The sequence below is a fragment of the Podarcis erhardii genome (genome assembly GCF_964252035.2).
Source record: "Podarcis erhardii genome assembly, chromosome: 11".
In the NCBI taxonomy this organism is placed as follows: domain Eukaryota; kingdom Metazoa; phylum Chordata; class Lepidosauria; order Squamata; family Lacertidae; genus Podarcis; species Podarcis erhardii.
In genome coordinates this window covers 54,565,439-54,590,010 of record NC_138501.1, presented here as the reverse complement: position 1 = coordinate 54,590,010, position 24,572 = coordinate 54,565,439, and the positions used below count along the sequence as shown (strand labels likewise).

The 24,572-nt window shown below is 47.2% G+C and overlaps 1 protein-coding gene across 1 annotated transcript in view; it reads right to left on the bottom strand.

Annotated features, from left to right (window-relative positions):
- CNTFR (ciliary neurotrophic factor receptor) overlaps positions 1 to 24,572 on the bottom strand; it is a 432,009-nt gene that overhangs the window by 333,078 nt on the left and 74,359 nt on the right. Inside the window, exon 2 of the mRNA XM_081881620.1 lies at positions 4,894 to 5,003. The gene's annotated coding sequence lies outside the window, so the exon portion shown is untranslated. The remainder of the gene's footprint in view (positions 1 to 4,893; positions 5,004 to 24,572) is intronic.

Genomic DNA, 24,572 nt, shown 5'->3' with positions numbered 1-24,572 from the left:
ATTTAAAAAAAACAATTTTTTATCCGCCTGGCCCCAAAAGATAGATAAGATAAACTTTATTCGCATTAGCCAACCACCATAGCAACATAAAACAAGCAATATATACAAATTAAATATATACAATTAAAAAGACAGCAATGGGTAAAAAGGGGAATCAAATGACCAAGATTATGGTTCAAATAGTGGCCCTTAATATCATTGCACCCTCGATAAACGTAGCAAATATTGCTGTTGTCTGATCATTTTGCTGGCCCCAAAATGGCAACTAGGCCTTCCGTTTTGGCAACCGCAACCCTGGTTTAAGGAGCAAATTGGCACCTAGCTTATATATCTGAGTTTCAAACACTGGCCAGAAGGGACCTCAAGAGTCATCTAGTCCAACCCCCAATCTAGCAAGCTAGATAAGAGAAATGGCTACCCAGTCCGTCGCATGAGCTCAATGGAGTCCCAAGGAGACCAACCCTTAAAGAGATACCTGTTCCTGACAATGAGCCCTGGGGTGCCCAGTCTGACCCCCACACGCAGACACATCACAAGTCCCCATGCTACCTGCCCAAAAGGGGGCCAAAAGCGGAAAGAGCAGCTCATGCGTTTGACACCTTTTGCAGGTAGCTCAAAAGCAATTGCTGGCATGCCTTTTGACCATGAGTAGGCAACTAAGGCCCAGGGGCCGGATCTGGCCCAATCACCTTCTAAATCCAGCCCACAGATGGTCCGGGAATCAGCGTGTTTTTACCTGAGTAGAATTTGTGCTTTTATTTAAAATGCATCTCTGGGTTATTTGTAGGGCATAGGAATCTGTTCCTTTTTAAAGATATATATATATAGTCCGGCCCCCCACAAGGTCTCAGGGACAGTGGAGTTTGCTGACCCCTGTTTTTGACGGACATTCGCTGGACTAGACGCTGTTTGGCCAGAGATTTGGGGGCAAAGAGACAGAAGAGCAGTCATACATATCTCTGCATTCTGGTCTTAAACAAACACAAAAGCCTTTCTCTCTGAATCCTACAAGCAGGCGAGTCCAGCCTAAAATGTCAAGCTTGCTGACAGAAGAAGCCTCTGCTGTTCACACCTCTGGTGCTGCTCAAGCGAGGCAGCAATGAGATCGAAAGAACAAGAGAGAATCAGAGTCAGAAGGGACCCCAAGAGTCATCTAGTCTATCCCCCTGCAATGCAGGAATCCCAGCTAAACCATCCCTGAAAGATGACCACCCAACCTCTGCTTTAAGAGCCCTCCTACTAAAAAAACACAGCAGCGAGTAGTTCCTCCACCTTCAGGGGCTCATGTGGGGGTAAGACCAAAAGTGAGAGGGGGCCTTCTCTGTGGGGACCCCCAAGCTGAGAAATTCCCTCCCCACAGAGGTGTGTTTGGCACCTTCATTGCACAGTTTCCAGAGGATGCTGAAGACAGATTTCTTCGTCCCAGCCTTGGACACTTGAGGTGCGTGTTTTAAGGACCTAGCTCATTTTCTATGGTTGTAAGTTGTTTTAAACTGTTTTTAATGTTTGCATATTTTATTGATTTCATGAACTCTATATATACACCGTTCGATTGTTTTAAAAAACTTAAAGTGGCTGTGTTTCATTGTTTCTTTATATGTTGTAACTTGCCCTGGGACGTTAGAGTGAAGGGCAGATAATTAAGAAACAAGAACAATTTAACAACAGCAACAACACCTTGGCAGGTGTATTACACAAGAGGGGGAAATCAGGATTGAATATGTGGGCCGACCTTCATGCATACAACAAAATGCACAAAATAAAAATGGGAAAAGCAGAGATTGGGAATTTAGAGGGTACCTTCAGAAACAATGCGGAGTTAAGACTGGGGAGATTAGAGGACCCACTTGTGTTCAAATGTGCATTTTTGCAACCATCCCATCCTACAGCCTTAGGACCATCTATGACTTGCTGGATAGATCCATCTTTTCAAGCCAATAGGGATGCCCTTCCTGTAACCCCAAGCTGGGTCTGGGCTGAGGACCACAACTGCTCTCTTCCGTCCCTCTCTTGGTATTTTCCAATTATTGACTATATAATCTCAGGGGTGATGCACTTGGATTTAATAAAATCTCTCCAGGGATTCTAAAGAGACTTACAAAACAACAATGCCCTTTTGGGTGAAAAAGGAAATGTCAATCATTTGCCTGAAAAAGAGGCAGAACCACTCAAAATGAAATCAATCATGAGCGAAAACCCATTACAGATTAGAGCATCTCAAAAACAAAAACAAAATTCAAATCCATCGGTTTGAATCCCACAACAATGAAATTTCCATTTCCCCCCTTTGGTGGCAAAGAAGCAATTCCTTGCCTTGCATTATGCAGGCTTCAGATAGATTCTCAAACAGCATCCAAGCATAAGCAAGAAACAATCAGATAAAATTCAGATGAACCTTCCTAGAATCACTTCAAAGTCCCCATGGGATCCTCGGCTGACTCATTACTTTCGCATCTCAGGCCCTCCAAAGCGATGACATCAGACCCAGCTTAGATCACCCCCAGGCCTGGCATAACGACATCAGCGCCATCCTGATGACACAGCTACTGCCTGTATCATTCATGACATCACCCTGGAACACGAGATGCAGGAAGGAGCTCTCAGAGGAGCAAAGGAGAGATCAAAAGACACAAACACTCCTCTGAAGTCACTGCAACAAAGGACAGCACGAGTCACTCGCTTCCAATGCTAAGTCTGAAACGTGGGCTTCTGGGAGCTGGTCAGGTTGCAAAAACTATGAGAAATGTGCAGCCCTCCAGGAGCAGAATGGTAATACACACACACACACACACACACACACACACACACACACACACACTGAGTCATTAGAAGTCTTTGCAACTATACTGGATATTATATATATATATATATTACCCCATTCTCCTTTCTTAAGGAGTCCAGGATGGCAAACGGCCACATTTAGGTTTGATGAGGCCCTAAGCTACTGAAGGCAATGGGGCCCTTTATATGTCCAGCTGTCCTTTGTCAACAGCAAATTCAAGCTCTTTTTTTGTGTTGAATATATGCTACATGGTAATTTATGGACCTAATAGGTATCTATAACTAAAGCCATTTGCACATAAGAAAATATGTATTTCATCAAAGTAATTGTTGAACTGAAATACAACGAAGAAGTAGTATCCAGGTTTTTTTCCTTTAATTTTTTTGGCGGCCCCCAAGAGAGTGGGACCCTAAGCTATAGCTTGTTTAGCTTATACATAAATCCAGCACTGATGAACAACAACAATAACAACATCACAAAAATGATTCCAGTACAGGTGCAGATTGGGAAAGATCTGCACTTTGAAGGATCATTGGAAGAGGAAGGTTTTGAGCAGAAAAGGCAGCAGAGACAGCCACTGCCTAATATTCAGGGGAGGGTATTCCAAAGGGCAGGGGCCACAACACTAAAAGCCCGATTCCTACATTGTGGGGAATGGACCTGCTGATAAGTTTGCCCTGCAGGAAGAGCTCAACAATGATCCATCGGGTACAGAAGGGGTGAAATGGTCTTCCAGGTATCCTGATCCTAAGCCATTTAGGGCTGTGGTTCCCAATTTTTTGGGAGTTACTGCCAAATTAGTTCCATAAGCTCATCCCCACTGCCCTTTCCTTACCCGGCTCTACAAAAAGCATTGTTCAGAACAGCGGTTTTCACGACCCACTAAGGATGATAATAACGCAATAAAATTCAAGGCGCTAACAATTAATTGCATGTTTATTCAAAATCCAAATAAAACTGTTGAGTTTAATTAATAGAACAAAACTGATGTCCTTCCAGCTTTTCAGAATCTGATTGTCATTTACACCTCTAGCACCCCCTTGCTGTTTAAAGCCCCCCTAGATAATCCCACCCCAGAGGGGGGTGCTGCCCACCTGTATAAGGTTTTATCCATCAAAAGGAGCACCTTCAACTTAGCCGGGTAGCTTACTGGCAGCCACTGCAACTCTACTAACCATGGGAGAACATGCTGGCAGCAGGCCTGTTGGCAGACCCACTCTGCTGCATTACAAAGATGTTTGCAAATGTGGCACGAAGGCTGGCAACATGAACCCAGCCATGTGGGAATCTGTTGCAGATGACCAACAGTGCCTGGAAGACAGGCAGTCGAGTCGTGCATCCATAGCACACGCATCCTGCCCTCTGGGAGGAGCAAAGAGAGAAGAAACACACTGGCGCATCTGCAACAACACAGCTGGACGCCTTCACCTGTCCCAGCTGCAACCAAACATGTCTGTCTCTCTCATACTGGTCTCTACAGCAGGCGCTGCAACCATCCAACAGTTTGGTTTCACCACTGTCTACCAGGACGGCCAGATGCTAGCCGGCCAACTATTGTGCCCCATTGAGCAGCTTCCAACCCAACCTTAAGGGCAGCCCCACAAAGAGCACATTGCAGGAATCCAGCCCAGAGCTTACCAGCATATGGACAACAGCAGACAGGCCATCTTGGCCCAGAGACAGCTGTAGCAGCTTTACCTGCGAGAGCTGGGAAAAGGCACTCCTAGCCACTAGGGTCACCTGCAGCTGTAGTGGTGCAAAGATGGAGCCAGGAGAACCCCGGACTGCTCCTTCCAGGGGAGTCCAACCCCATCCAAAGCAGGCAATTGATCAGTTACCTGGACCTGGGAACCAGCTGCCTCCAGCTTGCCAGGATTCGGAGCTTGCTGGGCCCACCAGAAGGCAGAAGAAACTCAGGGTGCCTTTGGCATCATCAAGGGAAGACTCTGTGCCAAGAACGTGCCAATGGACAGAGCAAGCGGCGAAGCTGCAATAATTCTCACCAAACTACTTGAGGGCCACCCAAATGTAGCCTGCAGGAGCTTCCTGTAGCAGTAACCTCCATGAACACAGAATAAACGTGCATTGGTCTCTGGTCAAGAGGCCCTTACCTCTCAGGTGTTGCAGGCAGCAAGGTGTGGTCCAAATTGCTCATCCAACTCCTCTCAGCTTCTCCACGCTTTCCCTGTTCTGGGGTCTCGCCTTTGAAATCCAGGGCTTCCTGCCAAGATAAAAGCAGGTGTCGAGTCAGGTGAAATCACAGGAAATCTTTGCACCCCTTTTCTGCTGTTAGTGGTGCTAAGTTCCGCTGCTGAGCTGCTCTCCGCCCCGTGCAAAATGCTTGGCAAAAAGGAGACGTTTGCCACCTTTCTTCCTTGCCTCGCTCAGCATCCAGAAAAGCCAAAAACATCCAGCCTTTCTGGATGCTGAGCAAATGTGAGGGATTTCTCTATGTGGCAGGCATCTGTACATGCTGCTTTGAAGTGCCACTCTGCTGGGAGTGCGGCAGAGCAGTTAGAGTGCGGGACTAGGACCTGGGAGTTCTGGGTTCGAATCTCCCACTTGGCCATGAAGCTCGCTGGGTGTGGCCTTCAGCCAGCCGCTGCCTCTCAACTTAATCTACCTCTCAGGGTTGTTGTGGGGACTGAAAGAGGAGGGGGAGAACCACGTATGCCACCATGAGCTGCTTGGAGAAAAAGGTGGTATACAATTGCAATATATAAATACATGCAAGCCTGTGCGTGGTTCAATTATTTCACTACAACTCCGTGAGGTAAGCCAGGCTGAGGGATGTTTGCTACCTTAGCAAGCATGAGGGCTAATCCAGGATTCAAACTACAGATAGGTAGCCGTGTTGGTCTGCCATAGTCAAAACAAAAAATTCCTTCCAGTAGCACCTTAAAGACCAACTAAGTTAGTTCTAGGTATGAGCTTTCGTGTGCATGCACACTTCTCCAGGATTCAAACATGAGTCTTCCACACCCAAGTAAGAAGATGGCCATGTCAGGGATAAGAGAAAAGACAAGTCTCGAAGGTGAACAAAAACAAATTTATTCAGCTGAGAACATTTTGGTTAATGTTGAAAAATGAAAAGCGATATCACTTTCCAGACTCCCCTTCCCCGCAAGTATTCCAAGCACCATAGCCAAGCATATCTTAACCCCCTTTATGACCTTCCTGCAAGGAAGGCTGCCGTTCTTCCAAGGATTAAGCCTGCAAATTGCTCTTCGGAGGAAGCCCATTAATTCTATCTCATCGCTACGTTTTGGCACTGGCAGGCTTTTGGTCTCTGCAGAAGACGCCCGTCCTGCAAGTCTGCTCAACGTGGTTGGCATTACTGTTGGAAAACAGGTTCCTAAGGGAGCTCCGGTCCGTATAGTTCAAGCTATGGTTTTCCCAGTAGTGATGTATGGAAGTGAGAGCTGGAACATAAAGAAGGCTGATCGCCAAAGAATGGATGCTTTTGAATTCTGGTGCTGGAGGAGACTCTTGAGAGTCCCATGGACTGCAAGAAGATCCAACCAATCCATTCTGAAGGAAATCAGCCCTGAGTGCTCACTGGAAGGGCAGATCCTAAAGGTGAGGCTCCAAGACTTTGGCCACCTCATGAGAAGAGAAGACTCCCCGGAAAAGACCCTGATGTTGGGAAAGATGGAGGGGACAAGGAGAAGGGGATGATAGAGGATGAGATGGTTGGACAGTGTTCTCGAAGGTGCCAGCATGAGTTTGACCAAACTGTGGGAGGCAGTGGAAGACAGAAGTGCCTGGCATACTCTGGTCCAGGGGGTCACGAAGAGGCGGGCACGACTAAACGAATAAACAACAACAACAAGGCAGCTCTGGGGAATTTATTATACACACAGGACTGGGAAGCCGCCGTGCCGCGTCCAATGGCCCAGATGTAGAACTTTGTCACAAAGTACTCGGCAACACGTGGGAGTCCTTGCATTGACTTCCAGCGGGTTGCTGGATCTGATCTTTCGAAGGCCCATTAAACAGGAGTAAATAAGGGAAACTCCCGCGCGGGCCTGATTGAGAAACTCATTTGCAAAGCTCTGGGAAATAATTGCAAAGTTTTCCTGGAGCTTGAAGGAGGGAGCGGTCCGTTTGTCACTGCGGCAGCCCATGCCGGGCGCCCATTCATCACGCTTGTCAGGTGTCAGCCACTGAAAAATTCAACGGTGCCTTCCCCCCTCCCACCGGGCAGCCCATCATTCACAAGGCAGGCAGCGAGGATGCCTGGAGACCACCAGAGCAATGACTGACAAATGTGACAGAAAGCACACACCTACACGCAAAGCGCCATTTGCACGCAAGTGCTCGCGGGTCTTGCTACATAATAATCAAAGAAGAGCCTGCAGGAACTGGCCCATGGCCCTTCTAAGCCAGAATCCTGTTCTCACAGTGGCCAACCCAATGCCCATTATGGGAAACCCACAAGCAGGACAGCAAACAGGATTATTATTATTATTATTATTATTATTATTATTATTATTATTATCCCAGGTTGGGATAACTGGGATAGCAGGCTTGTTGGTTTTGAATGTCTTATGTAGATTTTCTTTTCAATTTCATTGTTCTGTATGGGACAATGACAATAAAGATTACCGTATTGTATTATTATTATTATTAATAATAATAATACCCCACCCATCTGGCTGGGTTTCCCCAGCCACTCTGGGGCGCTGCCAACAGAATATTTAAAACACGATAAAACATTAAACATTAAAAACTTCCCTAAACAGGGCTGCCTTCAGATGTCTTCTAAAAGTCTGGTAGTTGTTTATCTCTTTGACATCTGGTGGGAGGGCGTTCCGCACGGCGGGCGCCACCACCGAGAAGGCCCTCTGCCTGGTTCCCTGTAACGTGGCTTCTGGCAATGAGGGAACTGCCAAAAGGCCCTTGGTGCTAGATCTCAGTGTCTGGGCTGAACAATGGGGGTGGAGACGCTCCTTCAGGTACACTGGGTTGAGGCCATTTAAGGCTTTAAAGGTCAGCACCAACACTTTGAATTGTGCTTGGAAATGTACTGGGAACCAAGGTTGGACTTTCAGGACCGGTGTTATATGGTCTCAGTGGCCGCTCCCAGTCACCAGACTAGCTGCCACAGGTTGCGTTTTTTCAGGTTGTGGACCGCCAAAACCCGGAAGTACCGGAACGGGTTACTTCTGGGTTTTGACATTTGCGCATGTGCAGAAGTGCTAAATCGTGCTTTGCACATGCGCAGGAGTGCACAATCACAACCCACGCATGCGCAGACACTGTGAGTCGATAGATGGATAGACAGGCAGGCAGACATCCTCTTTAAGTTTCCCATAACAGGGCAAACAGCCTCTGGGGCAAGGGATCAACTTATTTGCTTATTTCAGGAACTGATGCTGACCCCGGTCGCCCCACCCAATTGGGCCGTTCATTCACCCCAGGTCACCTGGTGCAAGAGCATCTCTGTGACCCAACCAAGGACTGAGGGCACAGAGGGCAAGGCTTGGTGGGTGCTCTTCAGCTCCTGAGCCCCCTCCCCTGCAAGCCCCCATCCCAATCTCTCCCCCCCCCCCGCCTGTCTAGACAAGCTTTTACTGGCTCAGGATAATCAAGCGTTTATTCCAACAGCATATTTTTAGGGCGTCTTTTTTTTATATATAGGCACGTTTTATCTTGTCATTTTTCCCCCTTGTACCTTGATTGCTTTATAATTAATATTTTTATGTTGCAATATCCCCGTGTTTGTAAAAGGCTATTACCTTCTCCAAGGCTCCTATAGATGCACAGGGTTATAAATCCGGGGGAATAAAAAAGCTAAAAGGTTTTAAAACCGGGAAGACTGACGCAGCCAGACTAACCTATCAGAGCCTGTTTTCCTGGCCCCTTCCCCTCCCACCAGAAATAAACCTCCGATAGAAGCAAGGAGGGAAGCATCAAGGGCTAAATTGAGACACCAGCCGCCTCCCAGAATGAGACGCAAGAAGGAGCTTTGAGGCCTTGGCAAAACCAGGCGCTCAGGGACTGTACCTGTTCCAGGTGTGGGGCAGAGCCAGATTTGGGACAGTGCAGGAAGCTCCCCAGCAGATGGAGCAAAATCAAGGGCAGCTTCAATAGACAGGTCTTAGGACAGCCAGTCGCAACTCAGAAAGCAGTAGTCAGTACCAACTGTACCAAAAGGAACTACAGTGGTACCTCTGGTTGCGAACCCACATCTGCACGTGCGCGGGTTGCGATTCGCCGCTTCTGCACATGCACGTGACGTCATTTTGAGCGTCTGCGCATGCGCGAGCGGCGAAACACAGAAGTAACCCTTTCCGGTATTTCTGGGTTGCCGTGGGACGCAACCTGAAAAGATTTAACCTGAAGCAAACTTAACAAGAGGTATGACTGTATTATGAAAATAAGAAATACCGTATTGGCCAGAATATAAGCCACACCCTTCAAATTTGGTGTCTTGGGGGAGGCTTGGGAGCTTGCTTTGCCGGCGGCCTCCCCCCATTCCTTCCGATGACTTGGGGAAGGCTTGGGAGCAGCAAGGGAGTGGGCTGGCCGCCATTGTCCCGCACTGCTTCAGAGGGGTGGGGGGAGCTGCGCCGCTTTGCTGGCAGCGTAAGGTTGTGAATATAAGCCACACTTTACGTAACTTTTAATGATAGGAATTTGGGGGGGGGGGACCCCGCAGCTTATATTCAGGCCAATATGGTAATTAGGGAGGGGGCACCAAATGTTGTCCTCCTTCCTGATACCAAAGTGGGTGGGGAGATGGATAGGAGAGGATTGGTGCTCATCAATATGTTGCGAGTAGGTAGGCCCTGGGGATGAGCTGTATTCTGCATGGCCCCCATTTAGTCCAATCAGACCCAGGCTCAGGCAAGCAAGAAATTGGGTTGTGCGCGTGTTCTTTTCCCCCAAGCAATATGAATTAAAGGAAAAGGGAGCAAGGCTATTTGCTGGAAACTGTTTTGCAGAGGCGAGAAGACAGCAGTGGATGGGGGAGCAGGGGGAAAGCAAGCACTGAACCCCCCCTCTGATGGGAGGGTTGCACAAAACCGTAGAAACTGGCAATCTTCTTGCTCTGGACCGAATGGGCTTTGTCCAATCCATTTGAGGCTCTTCAAAAAAGGGCAGTAACCCAAAAGGATGGAGCGACTCCCCTATGGAGAAAGCTTGAGGCATTTGGGAGCTTTGGGTTTAGCGCAGCCTTTCTCAACCTGTGGGTCCCCAGAAGTTGTTGAACTACAACTCCCATCACCCCTAGCTAGCAAGGCCAGAGCTTAGGGATGATGGGAGTTGTAGTCCAACAACATCTGGGGACCCACAGGTTGAGAACTGCTGGTTTAGAGAGAAGGCAAATAAGGGGAGGCGGGTCATGATAGAAGATTATAAAATGATACCTGGCCTGGAGAAAATGGGTAGAAAATGGGTTTTCTCCCTCTCTCGTAACACTAGAACAAACAGACGTTCCGGGAAGCTGAATGTTGGAAAATTAGGGAGGGAGAAAATGCCTTTCTTCATGCAACACACAGTTAAACTGTGGAACTCCCTCCCACAAGGGGCAGTGGAGCCACAAGTCCAGATGGCTTTTAAAAAGGATGAGACAAATTCATGGAGGAGGAGAAGGCTTCGAGGGCTACTAGTCAAGATGGCAATGTTCTGCTTCCACAGTTGCTGGAAACCACAGGAGGCTCATACAACAAAAAATATTTAGAATATGGTGGACCCCATTACGTTTGTTTAAAAAGGAGCTATCTAAGGTATCTAACTGTTGGAGATGCAATAGGTATAATGCTTCTCTAAACATACATTTTTTCATTGTCCTATATTGAAAAACTTTTGGCAGAAGATAACTGAAACCATCAACAGAACTGTACGGAACAGCCTTCCCTTTACAGAGCAAAATATCCTCTTGAATTCTATACCCAGCACATGGAACCTTAACAAAGGACAGTATGAGTGGGCTCTCTGTGCCCTGACAACAGCAAAAAGACTGATACTGATGAATTGGAAAAATAATAATGTGGCAGCTCCCTTCTACGACTGGATTGAAGACTCATACAAACTCGAAACATATGAACAACTTGCATATAAACGCAGACTTGCCATGGACAAATTTAATGATATTTGGAATCCATTCTTACAAATACTGTAATAGGTTAAGATCTGGTGAAGTACAATAACAACATTGTAAGATATGCAGTTTTGGGGGGTTCCCCCTCCCCCCCTTTGTTTTCCCTTCTGCACAGTTTCTGTTTCTCTTTTTCCTTTTTGTTTGCATCTCACCATGTACTTTTTGAACTTTCAATAAAGATGTTAAAGGTAAAGGTAAAGGGACCCCTGACCATTAGGTCCAGTAGTGGCCGACTCTGGGGTTGCGGCGCTCATCTCGCTTTACTGGCCAAGGGAGCCGGCGTACAGCTTCCGGGTCGTGTGGCCAGCATGACTAAGCCACTTCTGGCAAACCAGAGCAGCGCACGGAAACGCCGTTTACCTTCCCGCCGGAGCGGTACCTATTTATCTACTTGCACTTTGACGTGCTTTCGAACTGCTAGGTTGGCAGGAGCAGGGACTGAGCAACGGGAGCTTACCCCGTCGTGGGGATTCGAACTGCCAACCTTCTGATCAGCAAGTCCTAGGCTCTGTGGTTTAACCCACAGCAACACCTGCGTCCCCAATAAAGATGTTACCAAAAAGAAAAAGGAGGGGGAAATGGCCTTCTGCTCAGATTGTTCTTGGCCATCGTGAGAATAGCACTCTCATTTTTTCTCTCATACCATACCATTCTGCTCTGCAAATAACTCTAGTACAAATGCAAGACCTTTTGTGGAACAGACCCAAGTCCCACCTAGTCTGGATATGTTCCAATAGCTTGAAGGCCCAAAGCCCACCTGTTTGGCCCCAGGTCTGGTCCTCGAGAGGAACAAATTCCTGCATTGGAAGGGTTTGGACTAGGTGACCCTTGGCTTCCCTCGCAACTCCAAGTCCTTTCTGAGGATGACATTTCTGCTTATCTACGTTGACTAATAGCCAGCCTGTGAGAAAGAACTAATTAGCAAGAAGGGTTGGACTGGGGAGATGACAGCGAAGAGTGTGCAGAATGGCCGCTTCCCTCCAAAGCAAACCAAATTAGTAAATATAAAGAGTTCCTCCTGGGGAAAAAGCATGCAACTTTGTCAATTAGACAAGTAATTACAAATTAAGGAGTGACGAGTACACGAGGATCACGGCTTGTTCAGTAGCCAAAAGGCACAAAGGGGCTCTGTCGGAATTAACCCACCCACTCCCCGCGCTACATACGTCCTAGCGGCAAGAAAATTGCTCTGGAAAACTTGGCACCGCACGAGGAAGGCTGCATTTATCTTGCAACTCCCAGATTCTGGCAGGCTGAAGGATTGCAGAGATGCCTGCCAATGCTGGTATCCTGGCTGTTGCAAAGAGGCTGCATTGGGCGACCCAGGCAGCTGCCTCACCCGATAGCATCTCTGAGCAAGTGCAAGAGCCACGCAGGTCTGAGTCAGAGGGTGACTCGGTGTCACAAGCAAGGTCAAACGCCTCCTCGGCAGATCAGATGGGGATGACGGCAGGCTACGCCGACAGATGGCCTCACCGTTCCTTTCAGCCCAGGCCTGAGTCACAGGGACAGCTCAGGATCCCAGAGGAGATGGGGAGAGGTTCAGTCTCTGGGAGGTCAGAGTGGCAATGGCTCCCTGGGGCCACTTCCGAGAGCTGCTTTTCCCAGTCAGGGTTTCAGATGGCTGACCTCAGGCACCCCTGCTGCCCGCAGGGACGCAAGGCAAACAGTCGCTAATAACACTATTTCGCTTTCCTGTGACGTGGCACCGATAGCGGCTGCAGGATCCCCGAGTGCCAGATTTTGCCAAAATCCAGGTTTGGAGATGCACCGCTGCAGCTGCAGCCACTCCTGGACTTCAGGGTGCAAATGGGCAAGATGTGAAAGCTTCACACACCAGCTTGGGTAAAATTCTACTATTGGAAGGAACCCACAGGTCATCTAACCGAACCCCACAACGATGCCAGGGCCATAATTGGTGGATGCTGTCCAGAATGCATGGGGTTGAGGAAGAGTGTGCCAACGCATCAAAAAAGATCTGGGATGATTCTGGGAAGCTAGCCAGGATGTGTTGCAGTGGAAGGTCTACAGGCAGTGTGGCATAGTGGTTAGTGTTGGACTAAGACACCTGGGAGGTAAAGGGACCCCTGACAATTAACTCCAGTCACTCTGGGGTTGCAGCGCTCATCTCGCTTTACAGGCCGAGGGAGCCGGCGTTTGTCCGCTTCCGCAGACAGTTTTTCTGGGTCATGTGGCCAGCATGACTAAGCCGCTTCTGGCGAAATCAGAGCAGCGCACGGAAACGCCATTTACCTTCCCACCGGAGCGGTACCTATTTATTTACTTGCACTTTGACATGCTTTCAAACTGCTAGGTGGGCAGGAGCTAGGACTAAGCAACAGGAGCTCACCCTGTCGCGGGGATTCGAACCACCAACCTTCTGATCGGCAAGTCCTAGGCTCTGTGGTTTAGACCACAGCGCCACCCGCATCCCTGGAGGAGCAGGGTTCAAATCCCCACTCAGCCATGAAGCTCAGACGTTAGGCCAGTCACTGCCACTCAGCCTAACCTACCTCGCAGGGATGTTGTGTGGGTTAGATAGGGAAGAACTGTGTATGACACCTTGAGCTCCTTGCACAAAAAGGTGAGGTAGAAATGCCAGATATAAAATAATCACATTCATAATCATGGGACAATGTGGCAGTGGGGAGAGGAAGACCTCCCCATCCCCGGACATGAGTGAAGTCTTTGTTCCGATAGTCCGAAACACTTCAGATTAGTGGAAGGAAACCTATATGACATGTCACTCACCAAGAAAAGATACCAGTGGTTGCATCTAGCATTAGTCCTTCTCAGAGTAGACCCACTGGAATTAATGGGTGTGCACTTGTTGGTCAGCTCCTCTGAACAGAACTTGGGCTGGATACAGTCCCAGGTCCCTATCTTAACACAGGCAGAATCTTTTGCACACAAGACCGGTTTGTCATTCATAAATTATTGTATTATCGAGCACAATTTCTCCTTCTATTGAAATGCTCAAAAGAACGCCGCATGTAAGAAAATTTATACAAAACAGAAAATGACGTAACACTGTGATATGTCTGCAATACTTTACCAAGCAGAATTAGATTAAAAGTAAAGCACAGATTAGGATCCAATCTTTGTCGTCATGAGATAAATATAAGACCAGACATCTCCGAAACAAGTTTGAAAAATGCACAGTTGTTATTTGTTGGCTCTTAAAAGTGATGTTTTTGTGTGTGTTGCTTCTGCCATTTCATCCACATGATGGGGGGGGGGGGCTACCTTTGCCCCAGTCAGACCAACTGCAGGGAGAGAGGAAGGGGTTTGCAGAGACACCCCATGCCCAGCACACCAGCTCCACAGGACAAGGTATGAATGAAATGTGCAAATGCCACTTACACAGCTCAATAGGTAAAGGTAAAGGGACCCCTGACCATTAGGTGCAGTCGTGACTGACTCTGGGGTTGCGGCGCTCATCTTGCTTTATTGGCACGCTTCCCAGTCATGTGGCCAGAATCACTGAGCCGTTTCTGGCAAACCAGAGCAGCGCACAGAAATGCTGTTTACCTTCCCGCCGGAGCGGTACCTATTTATCTACTTGCACTTTGACGTGCTTTCGAACTGCTAGGTTGGCAGGAGCAGGGAACGAGCAACCGGAGCTCACCCCGTCACAGGAATTCGAACCACCGACCTTCTGATCGGCAAGTCCTGGGCTCTGTGGTTTAACCCACAGCACCACCTGCGTCCCACACAGCTCAATTTGCAGAGGCAAAAAGTGTGTGTTTGACTTCCTGATTTAAAGGGGGAAATCAAGGGTGTGATTTTCACCTATGCACATAGGAAGGATTTGCCTGTCCCATCGCTGCGCACTAATCATGGGCCCATCCCATTAGGTAAGCAGAGAGGGTCATCCAACAAAGCAGACGGTTGGAAGATTCAGGACAGACCAAATAAAAATAATAATATTTCAGTCTACGGTAAGAAAGATGCAGTAATGGCAACCCAACTTGGACGGCTTCACAGAACCACAGGCATGTAAACTTGCAAGGGACCCCGGGGGCCATTAATACAACCCCCCTGCAATGCAGGAATCACAGCTAGATCGTATATGACAGCCAGCCATCCAGCTTCTGCTTAGAAACCTCCAAGGAAGGAGAGTCCAGCGCCTCCCAAGGGAGTCCATTTTACTGTCAAACAGCTCTTAATTGGCAGAAAGCTTTTCCTGAAGTTCAGTCAGAATCTCCTTTCTTGCAAATTGAAGCCATTAGTTCATGTCCTTTGCTACAGAGCAGGAGAAAACAAGCTTGCTGCCCCTTCAGTGTGACAGCCATTTAGAAATTGCTATCATATCTCCTCTCAAGTCTCTTCTTTTCCAGGCTAAATATACCCAGGTCCTTTAACAATTCCTCATGAAGCTTGGTTTCCAGACCCTTGATCATCTTGGTCTCTCTCATCTGCACATGTTCCAGCTCATCAACATCCTCCTTAAATTATGGTGCCCAGAATTGGACACAGGACTCTGGGTGTGGTCTGACCAAGGCAGAAGAGAGTGGGACTATTACTTCCCTTGATCTGGACCCTAGACTTCTGTTGAGGCAGCCTAGAGTAGCATTCAGTTTTTTGCTGCTGCATCACACTGTTGACTTAGGTGAAGCTTGTGGTTTATTCAAGAGCCGTAGATCCCTTTCACGTCCTTTTTAAAAGGGCACGGATCTTAACATTTTGTCTATTGGTGGCTACCAGTCACAGAAAGTGTGTACTTCCTGCCAGGGTGAGAGGCAATGTGGTTCGGAAGACCATTTGCTCAGAATCCCAAGGCAGGAGAGGGCTGAGGTTCTGCATGCTGGCTTCTCCTAGATCTCTGGATGGCGCTGGGAGAACAAAATGCTGAATTAGATAGGTTTGGGGGCTGACCCCATTTCTAATGCTCCTACAAAAAGGCAAAGCAAGGCAAGAAACAGTCAGCCCTTCCTGGAAAACAGTTGGCACCTCAATAATCTGAGCAAGGGCAATCCTGCAAAAGTGCAACAATCATGAATGGCAACCATTGACAGCCTTGCCCTTCAGTTACAGATAGGTAGCCGTGTTGGTCTGCCATAGTCAAAACAAAACAAATTCCTTCCAGTAGCACCTTAAAGACCAACTAAGTCAGTTCTTGGTATGAGCTTTCGTGTGCATGCACACTTCTTCAGATACACTGAAACAGAAGTTTCCTTACGCCAAAGAATAAACGGACATAAATCGGACATCAGGAATCACAAGACAGAGAAACCAGTAGGAGAACACTTCAATCTCCCAGGACATTCTATACAAGATCTCAAAGTAGCTGTTCTATTACAAAGGAATTTCAGAAATAGACTGGAAAGAGAAGCTGCTGAATTACAACTTATCACCAAACTTAAAACCATGGAGAAACCTGGTCTGAACAAAGACCTTGGATTCTTATCTCATTATACATGACAAAGCCATTTTTCACCTTTTCACCCCTTGCTTTTTCCTGTAAGACCTATTGCAGTCGTTAAGAGTCGTCAACAGGCTCATCACAGCTATCTGCCAATCACCCATTCCCACCACCCTTCTGAGTAATACCCCTCCCCACCTTCTCACTATATAGAAGGGTCTGGAAACTTCTGTTTCAGTGTATCTGAAGAAGTGTGCATGCACACGAAAGCTCATACCAAGAACTGACTTAGTTGGTCTTTAAGGTGCTACTGGAAGGAATTTGTTTTGTTTTGAGCCTTGCCCTTCGTAAAGTTGTTTGATCCTTTTAAAGCCAACCAGTTTGCCAGCATTGCTATATACTGTGGTAGCAACTTCCACAGGTCAACTACACATCAGGTGAGGACCCCGACTTTCTCCCCCCCCCAGGAGCAGTGCAAAGGAGGCCCACAGATTGACACCCATCTAAGCACTGGCCAGACCGACTGCTGTTTTGTCAGAACTTTCAAAGTGCCTTTTGCACCATGAACTGGGATACCCTATGTCAGGAATGAGCCAGCTCCAAGCAAAGAATTGCAGCCAACTGCAGAAAGCAGCCAGGAACAGAGAGGCTCAGATATTGGAGAGCAGGCAGCTGCAGACTTCGGCTCTTTGATGAACCAGCTGATAAGGCAGTAGCTGAGAGCAGGCGGGAACACAGCCAAAGCTCACAGGAAGCACAAATAGGCATAAATAGACTCAGCCTCTCAGCACAGGAAGAGATTGGAGCTGATCCACTAAGTCCAAAGGGAGGGCTTCCAGACAGGAAACAAAACAAGAGATGTAAGAGTCTAAAGTTCAATATCTTCTGTTGTAGCCGGAAGCAGTCTTCAGAAGGGTCATCTTGAGTAATGATGCCGGAGGCTTTGTCAGAGCCGTCCGTCAGAGCTATTTGTTTTTGCAGTGAATCTTCCTTTTCAATTACCTACGCTTATCAAGCAGGGAACCTGGACTCCTGACACTCTAACAGGGAGAAATCCAGCGGGTGATGTTTTTCCAGGGCTGCAGGAAAGAAGGAAAGAGAGGAGAGGAGGACGATTCACATGCCCCACTTGAACTTGCCAAGCAGCTGAGCAAACAAGCGAATGGAGGGCAGGAATCAAACCAATGGCCTCAAGAAAAGAGATTCCTACTCAACGTCAGGAAGAACTTTCTGCCAGCAAGAGCTGTTCCGACAGTGGGATGGTCTCCCTTGGGAAACTGCGGGCTCTCCTTCCTTGGAGGTTTTTAATCAAAGTTTGGAGGACCATCTGTCATGGATACTTTAGCTGAGTTTTCTTGCATTGCAGGGGGTTGGACTAGATGACCCTTGGGTCCCTTCCAACTTCATAATTCTATGAATGCTGCTGGAAAGACCCCAGTGTCTCGTCCGGCTCTTCACGGCCACTCCTGCCTGCTGATATTTGGCTCCAGACTTTCTGCCCCTGCCTCTGCATAAAGCATGCCAAACTAGGGTCCTGACCTTCCTCCCAGAGGGGCTGGCAGACAGTATGTACAAGCCCTGCTGAACCCAGCAAAGGTGCCATTTCGGTGCCCTGTACAGCACCCACAAAACAGATGCTAAATCACGGTCAACGCAACAGCAGCAGCAGAAGCAGGAAGGCAGCTAGTTTCTCTGAAAAGGAATGGCGTCTGCTCAAGGTCTGAGCCGTCTGCGTCGTTCATCACCGAGATTCACAGCTTCCTTAATTTCACTTAAGCGGCTGTGCCATATTTCAGAGAGAAGAGCATTGTGGGTAGCCGAGATGGGGAGGCCAAGCACTCTGAAGTGGCTCAGCCAATGCTCTCAGCTGGAACGTCACAGCAGCCAAACTTCCGGTGGGGGCTGTGAGGGCTGGGTGCATCCATTGACCTCCCCCCAACACACTTGTTACACGATTTAGATTTGGGTTTCATTAATATTACTGCATATAATTGCTTCCCCTGCACGTGGAATAATAGAATTGTAGAGTTGGAATCTCTAATAGAATTGGCTGAAGGAGCTGTTTAGCTCACAAAAGGGGAGACTGGGAAGAGATATGAAAGCCATCTTCAGATATCTGAAAGGCCGTCACATGGAGGAGGTAGCCAACTTGTCTTCTCCTGTTCCAGAGGGTAGGATCCAAACCAAGGGCTTCAAGTTAAAAAGGATATTCTGACTCAACACCAGGAAGAACTTTCTGATGGCAAGAGCAGTTATAATAATAATAATAATAATAATAATAATAATAATAATAATAATAGTAATAATTTATACTGTGGGCGGCTTCTAACAAAGTATTAAAATACAGTAGTGTGTTAAACAGGGATGCAGGTAGCACTGTGAGTTAAACCACAGAGCCTAGGGCTTGCCGATCAGAAGGTCAGCGGTTTGAAGGTTTGAATCCCCGTGACGGGGTGAGCTCCCGTTGCTCGGACCCTGCTCCTGCCCACCTAGCAGTTTGAAAGCACGTCAAAGTCCAAGTAGATAAATAGGTACTGCTCTGGTGGGAAGGTAAAGGGCATTTCCGTGCGCTGCTCTGGTTCACCAGAAGTGGCTTAGTCATGCTGGCCACATGACCCGGAAGCTGTACGCCAGCTCCCTCGGCCAATAAAGCGAGATGAGCGCTGCAATCCTAGTCGGTCACGACTGGACCTAATGGTCAGGGGTCCCTTTGCCTTTATCTTTGCCTGTTAAACATTAAAAGCTTCCCTAAACAGGGCTACCTTTAGATGTCTTCTAAAAGTCTGGTAGTTGTTGTTCTCTTTGACATCTGGTGGGAGGGCGTTCCACAGGGCGGGTGCCACCACTGAGAAGACCCTCTGCCTGGTTCCCTGTAACTTGGCTTGTTGCATGGAGGGAACCGCCAGAAGGCCCTTGGAGCTGGACCTCAGTGTCGGGGCAGAACGATGGGGGTGGGAGACGCTCCTTGAGGTATACTGGGCCGAGGCCATTTAGGGCTTTCAAGGTCAGCACCAACACTCTGAACTGTGCTCAGAAACGTACAGTTCAACAGTAGAACGGTCCCCCTCGGGAGATGGTGGATTCTCCTTCCATTGAGGTTTTCAAACAGAGGCTGGATCTGCCAGGAATTATTTGGCTGCAATTCCAGCCTCGCAGAGGGTTGGACTAGATGACCCCGGGGTTCCCTTCCAACTATAATTCTATGAGGCTGCACATGAACTCCCCAATCCCAACGTTGAGAGATGCTTTTTATCGGCAGAATCCGAGACCAGGGAGAAGAGTCAGTGGAGGAAGATTGGAGGAAATTTAAAGACTATCTACAGAAACATTGTAAAATTAATGAATGTTAGAAGAATGTTGGAATGAAGTTATGTGGTTTTAGCAGAAATAAGGGTTTAGGAAAAAATAGACTGTTAATTGGTGAAAGGAGGGAAAGTAAAGTTACATTATATTAAGATAAATTACAGAACAAAAATTGGAAAAGATGGAAAGGATTTGCTGAAATAGTTAACCGAACTAGAATACAAAAAAGGGAGGTGTAAGGAGGTCAAGGAAACAAGCAAATGAAAGATAAGTTATGGGAAGATTAGTTGTGGTTTTTTTGTTTGTTTGTTTGTTTTTCTTCCTTATTGTGATGTGTTGTTTTGTTTTTGTTTAATATGGTGTTTTTACTTTTTCTTTTTGTAACCTTTAAAATTTTAATAAATATTATTTTTTTAAAAAAGAGAGAGATGCTTTTTATCGCCCTTCTGGTGGGGAGCGTAGAGGAGGAGGCAATCTACACCATTCTTATGGGGTATAGATTTCATTCAGCTAAGAAACCCCCAGATTTGGGGGAATCCCTAGTTTTGCCTCTTTCACACCCCTGCAGTCCCCAGCAATCCTTGGGAGAGAAATTCTGGTGACAGTTTTGATTTGCCTGCCTCCCTCTGGCTATAAGCTTGTGTCCTTGGATACCCTCTTTTAACTGCAAAAGGATGGTGGCAGCCCCTTAAATTTTCCTGTGGCTCTAAATACCTGCCTTTCCAACTCCTCCCCATTCATCACTGCCAAACTCAGAAGTTGGTCGAGAGGAAAGAGCGCCGTTTAATACATTGCCAGCCCTTGTAAATCCCTGAGCGCTCCTGGGCAGCAGCTAGGGACATTCAGTCGGGCTGCGCTAGGAGACAGAGAGAGGCCTTTCCAGACATGTAGGAAGGGGGGGGGGGAGAGGGGAGAAAGTGGCGAGATTCAAATTCCCAACAAGACAGTAGCAAATGAGGCTTTAGGTTCAGTGACTGCAGCAGCCGAGGGAGCTAATAAACACAGACATGAGAGCTAAATTGTCTTCTGAAAGTCGTATCAGTTGCTCACATTAGAGGCTCCTTCTAGCAATTTCAGAGTATCAATAATAAATGCGGAATAATTACAGCTCGCCTCCTCCTTCTCACCCCCCCTCCCGTTGCTCTTTTGCTTTTTTGACAGCGTCTGCTTAAACGGGGGCAGCCAGAGAGCCAAACGCCTTTTGCCAAGCACTTGAACCACCTGCCCAGCGGGGACCCACGCACCCAAACGCAGCCTATGAACCAGGAAGCCGACCGCAGGGGCCAATTAGGGCTGGAAACGAAATCCCACCATGCAGATTGCTTCGCAGACCCTAAAAATTGGGAAGCTGTCAAGGGCAGGAGGAAAGGTTTTAAGCACGTTAAGGACACAAAAGCATTACAAGGAGCTCTGCTGGATCAGGCAAGTAGCCCATATAGTCTAGCATGTTGCTCTCTCAGGGGTCAACCACATGCCCTGTGGGAAACCAGCAACCAGGATCTGGGCCCCAGAGACCTCTCCCTTCCTGTGATTTCTACCAACTGGGATTCAGAAGAGGAGGCAGGGTGGAGCCACCCTTGGCTAGGAGACACCAATAGCCCTTTTCTCCTCCATGAATTTCTCCAGTTCCTCTTTCAAAGCCATCCAGGCTGGTGGTCATCGCTGCCTCCTGCAGCAGGGAGTTCCATGGATTAACCATGTACAGTGGTACCTCGGGTTAAGAGCTTAATTCGTTCTGGAGGTTCGTTCTTAAACTGAAAATGTTCTTAACCTGAAACACCACTTTAGCTAATGGGTTCTCCCGCTGCCGTGCGATTTCTGTTCTAATCCTGAAGCAAAGTTCTTTTTTTAAAAAAAAATTCATTTTTCCTTTTCATTCATTACATACATCTCAAATTCTTAACGTTGACTATATATTCCTCCCTCCCCTGTCTGCTCTCCCTCCCCTCCAAGACTTCCCCCAACTTGCGTTTCTGGTTTGTTTCTATTTTCACTGGCTTTGCTATCTCTCACAAAATTGTCTGTCAAAATAATTCCAGCCATCCATATTTTAGCTTCATCCCCCATGGAAGCAGCTTTGATATTTTCTTGCATGTTCCCTTCTTGGTTTTCAGATCCCGAAAAAAGCATTTTTGCCCTGGACAAGTCTCGTTCTTTCAGGCTCCTCAGGATGCGAGCACCAGCCTCCCCAGGTCCAACTTTTCCAGCTTCTTAAATCCTGCCATTTTGATGCCCATTGTCTTTATAGACAGTTCCACTGTCTTCCTGCCACCAGTTGATTAAGAGCTGAAATAAGCACCGCATCGGGGAGAAAGCACAGAAAACTTCACGAATCACACTTGAAAGTGTGCTGCATTTTAATCCTGAATTCCACCCCCACCCCAAATATGACAGCCAGGAAAAGTCACCCAGCTGATACAAATTGTATTTTAAAAGCAGAAGTAAGGTGAGAATATACTTTTGCTCGATTTGAAGCCACCTCAAAGTACTGGTATTCCACAAATGGCCAAGACCCAGATAGATAATTTCTGCTTCATCAGAAACTCTTGTTTAAAAGGCAATGCACACAAGAAGTCTATATTTGTGTACAAAGTGATGCTCTTCCAAGTGATAAAAGCAAAATTAAAATATCTCACTTTCAACATCCTGAACAAAAGGAGTATCAATTGATTTGTCAACCACTCGCATTAAAAGTGATGATGGTCGCAGTCTGAACTTGCACATTGTAGAGACATCAAAATGTGTTGAGGTTCAAATGCAGAGGAAAGATCAGATCAAGAAGCCCCTACGTGCTGACATCAGGACCTGAAGGAAGGCAGAGCTTGGAGAGGGTCCATTCAAGGGGAAAATCCTAGAACTGTAGAGTTGGAAGGAACCCAAGGGGTCATCTAGTCCAACCCCCTGCAATGCAGGAATCACAGCAAAGAAGAAAGAGGAATAATCTGAAGGCCTCTGCAAAAGGGAACAGGGTGTAGCTTCATTTGCACCCAAAAAGCTCCTCTGCAGGGCCAGGGAAAGGGAGCACTCTCCTGAACATTGTATATTGAGATCTGCATAAATATTAAGGGAAGGAGCCATTGCTCAGAGCACCTGATCTGCTTGCAGAAGGTCCCCAAGTTGGATTAATTTGAGGCCATTTTTCATGTCCCCACCCCAAAGGAAATGGGGGAGAGTGGAGACAAGAGAAAGGGCCTTTGCAGTGGTGGCTCCCCATTTGCCGAATGCTCTCCTTGTGGAAGCACAACTTGAGTCGTGCCGTCACTGTCTGCTTGTATCTTACTGGCCTTGGGGGTTACGGTTTTTAATTTGGGAGGGTAGTAAGATAGGCCTTGATTGTGACCGTCCACTAATCACAACAATTTTATTTTACTAGCAACACTAAAACACAAACTCCCAGGTCAAAAGTCTTAGGGCTTATCCACACACAGCTTTTGAGTTCTGTTTGCAATTATTATTATTATTATTATTATTATTATTATTATTATTATTATTATTATTATTATTATCACCCCAGAACTTCCCTCGCAAATCCCTACTCTTCAAAGCTGGGGCACAACAGATGGCAATTCAGATTTTCTGTGGATTGCCATTTGCTGCAATTGAGCTTTAAAGAGCAGTTTTTGCAGGGGAATCTCCCGGGCAAGAGAAAGAGTGATTAGACACGAAGCTTTAAAGCGTGAAAAGTTAAAGCGCAACATGGGGTCTACCCACCCCAAAAACCAGCACTCTCACTCTTCCCCAATCCCAAAAACCTTGCCTCAGAGAGTAGCAAGCAATGGAGAAGAAGACTCACTTAGACGTGAGGCCTTAGTGGCTTCTTCTCATCTGGAAGCGATGCTCTTGAGTTTCATTTCTTTGAATGGAGGCATAGCAGCTTTTCATTTCCTCTGCCTCCCGATCCTATCCAGTTAAGGATACTGCCCACAGAGCTCTAGAGATTTAGGTAATGGAATTGTGCTGATACCGGTCCAAAAAGAGGACTCAAAACAGCACTGAATTCTCTCTCCCCGGACAGGAAGATATTCCATGCATTTGCAAATTTCGTTGCAGAAACATGGAAACTGGCTGAGAATTCAGCATCCAGATGATTTAGGAGGCAAGGTTTCTAGCCCCCGAGTCTCAAGAGGGGAAAACAGCAAACAAGAAGGAGGACCAAAGAGAAATTTCTAAAACCTGGACAAGTCGAAAGGGCTGAGTCATGCTGGCCAGCAAGACCCAACTGGGTCAAGCTGCAATAGTCAAACCTTCTTATATTTAGCCAGTATGCAAAAAGATAGCACACGCCTTTTTCTGTGAAGGTAGCCAAGTGTAAGCAAATGTAGGCTGGTCTCACTGCTTTAGGAAATCCATTACGACCACAGAATGTTTTCACAGATGTTTTCAGAGAATATGAAAACATAAGCAGAGTCTTCTGGATCAGGCCAATGCCCCTCCCATCTTGTCCAGCGGCTGCCCGTGGGAAACAGGCAGGATCTGAGCAAAAGAGACTTCTCTTCTCCTGTGTTTTCCAGCCACTGGCATTCAGAACCAGTGCCAGAACCTCAGATATATAAGCTGGGTGCCAATGGCTCCTTAAACCTTAAAGTCACCAAAACGAAATGGCTAGTTGCCATTGGGGGGGGGGGGGCAGAGGGCACGAAAGTCGTATTTTCCAATGCAACTTTTTGGTTCCTGAAATTCGTTCTGATTGTGCAGAGAAAATATAATGGACAGAATTCTAGAGGATATGGTATTATTGTGTGAGAATGGGCAAGATCCAAGGATCCCCAGGCATGCAACTCCAGATGGTGGAAACGCCAGATGCCATCTTCACTTGGTCACAAGTGGCCGACAGCCAGGTGCAAAATGCACCCGTTTTTAAGGTTGGTGGCTATCCCTGCCTCCAGTGGAAGAGAGTTCCATAGGATAACTATGAATTTTACTATCTTTGGCTCCAATGCAAACTATCCTTCCTCCTGCACACGATGCAATAATTTCAGTATCATAATTATTATTCCTTCCCCCTCACCTTT